The 7,007-nt window shown below is 40.7% G+C and overlaps 1 pseudogene; it reads right to left on the bottom strand.

Moving 5' to 3' along the window:
* Positions 1 to 405: 405 nt before the first annotated feature.
* On the bottom strand, positions 406 to 928 carry LOC119039089 (COMM domain-containing protein 3-like; annotated as a pseudogene).
* Positions 929 to 7,007: the final 6,079 nt, after the last annotated feature.

Genomic DNA, 7,007 nt, shown 5'->3' on the forward strand with positions numbered 1-7,007 from the left:
TTCAGTTGGATTAACTTTGCCATAAAGAAGCATCCTGGGTCTCCTTTCAAAGTAGGCCTTTGGCTGTATTGGAGCAGTATTAATACTTCAGGCTTTGAAAAAAAGTTTGGTGGAAACGTATTTATTCAAAACGTAAATACTGTGTACTTCCTTTCATAAGACTTGAAAAATGATCAAAATGGATCAATGTACAACTAATACTAAAGATTCAAATACTTAGGCAGAATTTCCCTCTTAACTCTTTCACAAGTATAAAAAAGTGTTAAAATTTATGAACAACATAAATCCAAAAAGATTTTTTTCTTTTAAAAAGGATGATATCCAGCTTACACAAACAATGGTTCTGCAAATGGCAAGGAGTTCCTGATGTTCTTCTAGACCTGGGCAGATTGCTAACTTCTCCAATTATAATTGAGTTGCTCTATTCAAGCTTTTTAAAGCATCCTTAAGTTTCCCCACTAAGTCCTATAATTGTTACATGTTGCAATTAAAACTAATCTCTGGGTGGTATCGGGAATGAGTGTTCTTAGTATTTGATATTTCAAATACCAAGAAACATCAGTTACATGAGAGAGAGAGATCTGCCTACCCAGCAGGGTTTTAGGGAATACTTATTATTCTAATATTCTATACAAAACAGTTCTATTTACTCTCTATCAAATTTACAGCCTCCTAGATATGTGCTTGGACCCGATTTGTCAGCTCTTTGCTTTCCTGCTTCCAGTACATAAGATGCAGCTGCTGCCTGACAGAGTCTTAAAACCACTGGGTGGATATGTTTCAAGTCTGGCTGATCTAACACGGCCTTGTCCCCCTGGGCATCCAGCAGATTTTGGAAAGCTGCCTGGAGGAGAAGCAGGAAGGCATTGGAGTCAAAGGAACCAGGATCGGCCAGCATCTGGAAGCCTTTCTGCATGGACTCCAATATTTAAAGCCTTTGAAGAATAAATGTATGTCTCACCATTGGGGCCCACAGACGTCCCCTTCTCCTGTGTTGTCTCTGTTTCTGCCATAGAAATATTGTTATAACAGTGTTTCTAGACATGTGCTGCTGCAGTGTGTGGATGCAGTAGCACAGGTTACTGCATCAGACTGGAACAGGCCCTTTCCCCTGAGGCCCAGGTGGGGTTCCCAACACTCAGAAGATTTAGGGAAGCACAGACTTGTCTCTACACCATATGACCTGAATGGTGAAGGCAGGTTGCAGACCTGACTTCATATTCTAGGAAGTAATTTTCACTGTCAGGATCTTACTAGTGACTATTGTTTAGCTGAAGCCAAACTTAGCTTTGCACAAGAAAATCAGAGAAGCTTTTAGGAATATTATTACCATTGAGTGATAGAAACAATATTGCAGTAGATGTGAAGAAGACACCTGGAAGTGACCCCAGCTAGATCACTGATGAGCTGTGTGATTTTAGAAGACTTGACTTAAGACACCTGGGCAATAATGTCCCTGTCTGTAGAATACGGTGGTCCCTATGAGGTCATCACTGCAAGCATTCTCTGGTTTAGTCACTCTCTCACTAGTACCAGTGTTTCTCTGATCATTGGGTGGTCCTCTATAAGCTAGTCTCAGCACAGAAGACTGAACAACTACTCGTATGGCATTTACCCCAAGGTGTCAGAGCTCTTCTGCTCTTCCCTTCATATCTTGGGAAATAGAAAAACAGCAAGTTACTTCAGGGGTAATAGAACAATTGCCTAAATATTCTGGGAAGTAGCTGGTTCCAGTAGCAATTTTTAAATACTTAACTGAGTTGTAGAGCACCAGAAAAAGTATTTTTCCAAATTCTGTAATCCTTTCAAGGGCAAAAATTCTTAAAGTACACGTAGCAGCCTCTGCTCCTGGCCTTTAGTCACATACAAATGTACCACTGTAGGTTCCCATTCATCTCCCTAGTTTAATTAAGTCAGATATTGACTGGCTCCCTGCACTCTCACCCAAGTTATGGTTTGCTTGTGATATTCATCACACAAAATAGTCCAAATGCTGCTGCTTCTCTGACACCGGCTCACATCTCTCTAACCAAAAGCACCTTTCTTCCTCTAGTCTTTGCCAGGTAGTTCATATCACCGTCTCACTGTGAAAGCCCTTGTGGATATTCATTTGTGATTCTGTATCTTCTACTACCTTCATATCACATCAAAGAGCTTAAGATATTCTTTGTTGACACTAAATCTTCTCTCCACAAGTGGAAGCATGTCTCTGGTAAGCTGATGGTCAATCAAACCATATATCTATAACTACAGAGGTATAGATATAGATATATATGTAATTTTCCATTTTTCTCCCAGAGGAGAAAGGGTTGTTTATATTCTATACCACAACAATTAAAATTATTTTTGCACTCAGAAACAAAACTAAAATGAAAAAGTCTTCAACTTAAACTAAGTTGTGTAGGTCATCTTTACTGAATCATGGAAACAGGAGTATAACTAAGTGCTATACAATCATTCTCATGGTGGATAATCAGGGAGATGTTGCCATGGAGGTGATGTTTGAGTTAATTCTTGAAAGATGGTAGCCCTGAAGGATGTTTGCTGAGATGGATGAAGATGAAGTCAGGGCATTGTATTAGAGAGAACAGCATGACAAATGCACAGAAACATGGCAATTCAAGAACTGTTTGTTTATTCTACAAATAGGTCTTGAGTGACTACTACATTGGGATTCATCAGTGAACAACACAAAGAACCCTGCCTAGTGAAGATTACATTCTAGCACAGAATGTTGAGTAGTTGAAATTGTTCAGATGACATTAGACTTGAATAGTAAATCAATAACAGGCTTTAGATGGGATTTATCCTGTTACCAATGGCCTTTGAAAGAATATCCCTTCAATAAGGGGCAGGAATCATTGGATGTAATCTGGGGCTGACAGATTCTGCATCTGCCTAGCACAAGACTGCAGTCTTCTGCTTCCTAAGTGTGTATTGTGCAGCTCAAAAGGAGTGACCCACTAAAAATTTACTTGTTAATTTGGAGATAGTAGTACCACATTAAAGAACTCTAAAGTAGAATGCAAAGACTTGGTGTGATCCCTGATTCTACAACTAGCTTTTTTAACTGGGGTGTGTATGTAAGTAACTTCTCAGAGGCTCAGCTCGCTCAACTGTAAACTATAGCTGATAATATTTGCTTTACCTCTGTTTATTTCACAAGGTTGTGGAAATCAAAGGAGATAACTGACATAAAATTTCTTAGTAAAATTCAAATCAGTATCTATGAAAAATAGAGAGATTTAATACACAATTGAGATCATAAGGCCTTTTACCAGGTTTTCTTTAGCTTTATTTTTCTTGGTAGGTTAGTTATTTATTTATAATGAATGATTTGGAAAATTGCCGCTTCTTTTTCCTTGTGTTGACATTGTCTTCTATTTACTAAGAAATTAAAAGAGGATGCCTCAGCTGGGAAAGGCGTGGTATGAAGAGATGATGTTATGGAAAATACCTGTAGCTTTTGCACATATCTTTGCTTTTATCCCAGGGATTTCCATCAGCACCTCCTGCAGCTTTCACCTAAATGATATTAATTCTATGGCCTCTTAATGTTACTCATGTAATGTCCGTATGTAGTCAAGTTCTTGTTGTCTTCCTCAAGTGGTGAACAACCTGCTCTAGAACTGTATGTTTCTAGCGTGTTAATGGTGGAGGAAAACTTTCATTCTCTTAGAGATGAGAAAGATTGAGACCTACTTGTCTTTTCCAAGGATTTACATAAGTTCTAAGCAGAGGGGAGATGAGAATCCATGTTTTGGACTCTCCAGGCTGGGTTGCTCCCATGCCTTATAGCATAGTTCCTTTCATTTCTATCCCTTCTTTCTTCTCATTATCCTGGATTTGAATTTCCATGTACCTCTGAACATGAAATGGAGAAAGAAAGTCTAATATCTTCCTTCTAAAGTATGGAAAGGCCTTTTTTTAGGGAAAGTTCTTCTGCAAAACTTTGAGACTCAGACTGGGAGCTTTAAACTGGTAAGTTCCCAGGACTCACTTATTGTTGGGGGCTGGGATAAGCCTGAAACAGGCTGATACAATCCGACCTGAAGGTTGCGCCTGAATAACAGGATGCTGCGGTTAGGAGCCATAGAACCTCCCCTCCTGGACATGCGGGTGGCACACCAATCAGTGCCTTGATCACGCGCCCACCATGCACCCCCCGGCCAATCGCAGGCTAGAGCACGCCTTGAAGCCACCTATCCACTGCGTTTCCTCTACTGCCCTCCTCTATATAACTCCCTCCATTTTGAAATAAAATTTGCAGCTTGATCAGAATCCTTTGTCTTGCTGCCATTCTTCGCGCCTCCTGTCCCATCCCCCTTCATCCGTTACAGGTATATCGGCGGACCCCGTTGACTGCCTCGCGGGCCGAGGCAACTTATGACAAATATACAGAAGTCTTATTTTAAAAAATTAATAAAATAAAATAAAATGGACATTTAGAGACTATTGAGTACGTTTTAAGCTTTTGAAAATGTTTTGTGGGTATTAATTCATCTAGTTTTCACAACAAAGAATAATGATGTACCACAACTATTCCCATTTTTCATGTGAGGCCAACTAGACAAAGAAGTTAAGTAACTTCTCTAAGGTCACCAACTGGTGGGTGTGGAAGTCTAGATGAGAACATAGGAAGTCAGACTGCAGAGCTTACACTCTCATTCACTCTTTTATTCAGCATAACTTTCCTCTACACACTCTTCAAAGCAAAATACTGACTTACCTACAGTGTGGGAGATGTCATGTGAAATCATTAGGCCCTGGCATTTTCGGGCCCCAGGAGATTGTCCAACTGAGGAGGACACTTGACCCAGTCCTGCTAAGGGTGCTAGGCTTAAAGCAAGCATTATGTTTTTCTTGGGTCAAGGAACACCTAGGTTTTCCAAAAAGAATTTTTGATAGGCAATGGAACTGTCTATATATACATTTTTATTATATTTGATTGATTATACTATTACAATAAATTTTTTTGCCTTTTGCCCCCATTCACCGAGCACCCCCCACCCTCTCAGGCAATCTGTACACCATTGTTCATATCCATGGGTCTGAACACATGTGTATGAGATCTTTGGCTACTCTATTTCCTATACTGTATTGTACATCCCCATGCCTATTTTGTAACTTCCTATTTGTACTTCTTAATCTCCTCACCTACTCACTTATTCCCCCATAACCATTCCCATCTGGCAACCAACAAGACACTCTTGGTATCCATGATTCTGTCTCTGTTCTTCTTGTTTGCTTAGTTTGTTTTTTAGATTCAGTTGTTGATAAATATGTATTTTTTGCCATTTTATTGTTTGTAGTTTGCATCTTCTTTTTTTCCTTAAATAAGTCCCTTTAACATTTCATAAAATAGTGGCTTAGTGATGGTGAACCCCTTTAGTTTTTTCCTGTCTGGGAAGTTCTTCATCTGCCCTTTTTTTCTAAGTGATAAGTTTGCTGGGTAGAGCAATCTTGGTTATAGGTCCCTGCTTTTCATGACGTTGAATATTTCTTGCCAATCCCTTCTAGCCTGAAAAGTTTCTTTGGAGAAATCACTTACAGTCTTATGGGAACTCCCCTGTAGGTAACTAACTTCTTTTTTCTTGCTGCTGTTAAGATTTTCTCTTTATCTTTAAACTTTGGTATAGTAATTACAATGTGTTTTGGAGTGGGCCTCTTTGTATCTATCATGTTTGGGACTCTCTCTGCTTCCTGGACTTGAAGCTCTTTCCTTTACCAAACTAGGAAAGTTTTCTAAAAATATTTTTCCAAAAATATTTTCAATTTCTTTCCCTTTCTCTTCTGCTTCTGGCACCCTTATTATGCGAATGGTGGAATGCTTGAAGTTGTCCCAAAGGTTCCTTATACTATCCTCAGGTAGTAGAGCCTTGGTTACTATTGGCAGGTCAATGGGTGGGATTTATCCAGGCCAGTCAGCTGTAAGGACTAGCTTTGACCACTCTCCACCAACCTCCATCCTCCATGAAAAATTAGCTATGCAGGGGCAGGGTTATGGTTTTTCAAAATGGTCTGTTGTTAACCATTGGTTTCATAGGCTGTGGTGTTTCTGGGTGGTACAGGTCAAGGTCAGCCCGGACCTGTCCTATGTTCACGGCCACCCTGCCTGAGCTATACAGCAATCTGAGATGGTTGTTATTTGTGCTAGGCTTGGAGATTCCCAGGCAAAACCAAGCTGTGGATTTAGGCTGCTTGCTGCTAGTGCCAGACTGGGGGCCCCTAAGAAGTGGTATGGGAGCTGGGAGCTCACTGAGGCTGGCTGTTGATGGTGAGAGAGGATTTAGGAAGTTGGGAAGCATGAGCCAAGACCAGCCATTAGTATGGAAAAGTGGATTGGGGTGGGCCCATAAGTTGGATAGGACAGAGTTTCAGGGGATCTCCAGAGCAGGACAGACTATGTTAGATAGGTTGATGAAGTCTCAGATATGGCACCAGCCTACGGAATTTGTGGCTCTGTGGAAGGAGGGCTCAGAAGAGGGAGAGTGGCCCACCTTTCTGTGGGAGAAAGCTGTCTCCCAGCTCTCACCTTGATGCCAGACACTTCAATTTCTCCCTTTATTGCACTGGTGCCTTTCAAGATGCTACTGCAGCATTGGAGCTCAGAGAGAGTGAGTCTGATTAAGTTTGTGTGTAAGTTCTTTAAGAGAAACTGGTTGGGACTCCAGAAGTTTCTTCCACTGACTCAATCCCCGCTGGTTTTCTCAGCCAGAAATTATGGGGGTTTATCTTCCTGGCACTGGAACTCTGGGCAGGGGAGCCTACTGTGGGGCTGAGACTCTTTGCTCCTAAGATAACCCTCCCGAATTTTTATCCACCACACATTTATGTGGGCCCTACCTGTTCCATTTCTTCACCCCTCCTATCAATTTTTGATGGATGTGTTTTCTGTAGTTCTATAGTTGTCAGACTTACTTTTGACTTGATTTATGGCAGTCATGAGTGACAGTTGTTCTATATTTTACTTGTAATTTTGATGTGGTCATGTGAGGAGGTGAGCC

The sequence above is a fragment of the Artibeus jamaicensis genome, unplaced genomic scaffold (assembly GCF_021234435.1).
Source record: "Artibeus jamaicensis isolate MK-2021 breed Jamaican fruit bat unplaced genomic scaffold, CSHL_Jam_final scaffold_474, whole genome shotgun sequence".
In the NCBI taxonomy this organism is placed as follows: domain Eukaryota; kingdom Metazoa; phylum Chordata; class Mammalia; order Chiroptera; family Phyllostomidae; genus Artibeus; species Artibeus jamaicensis.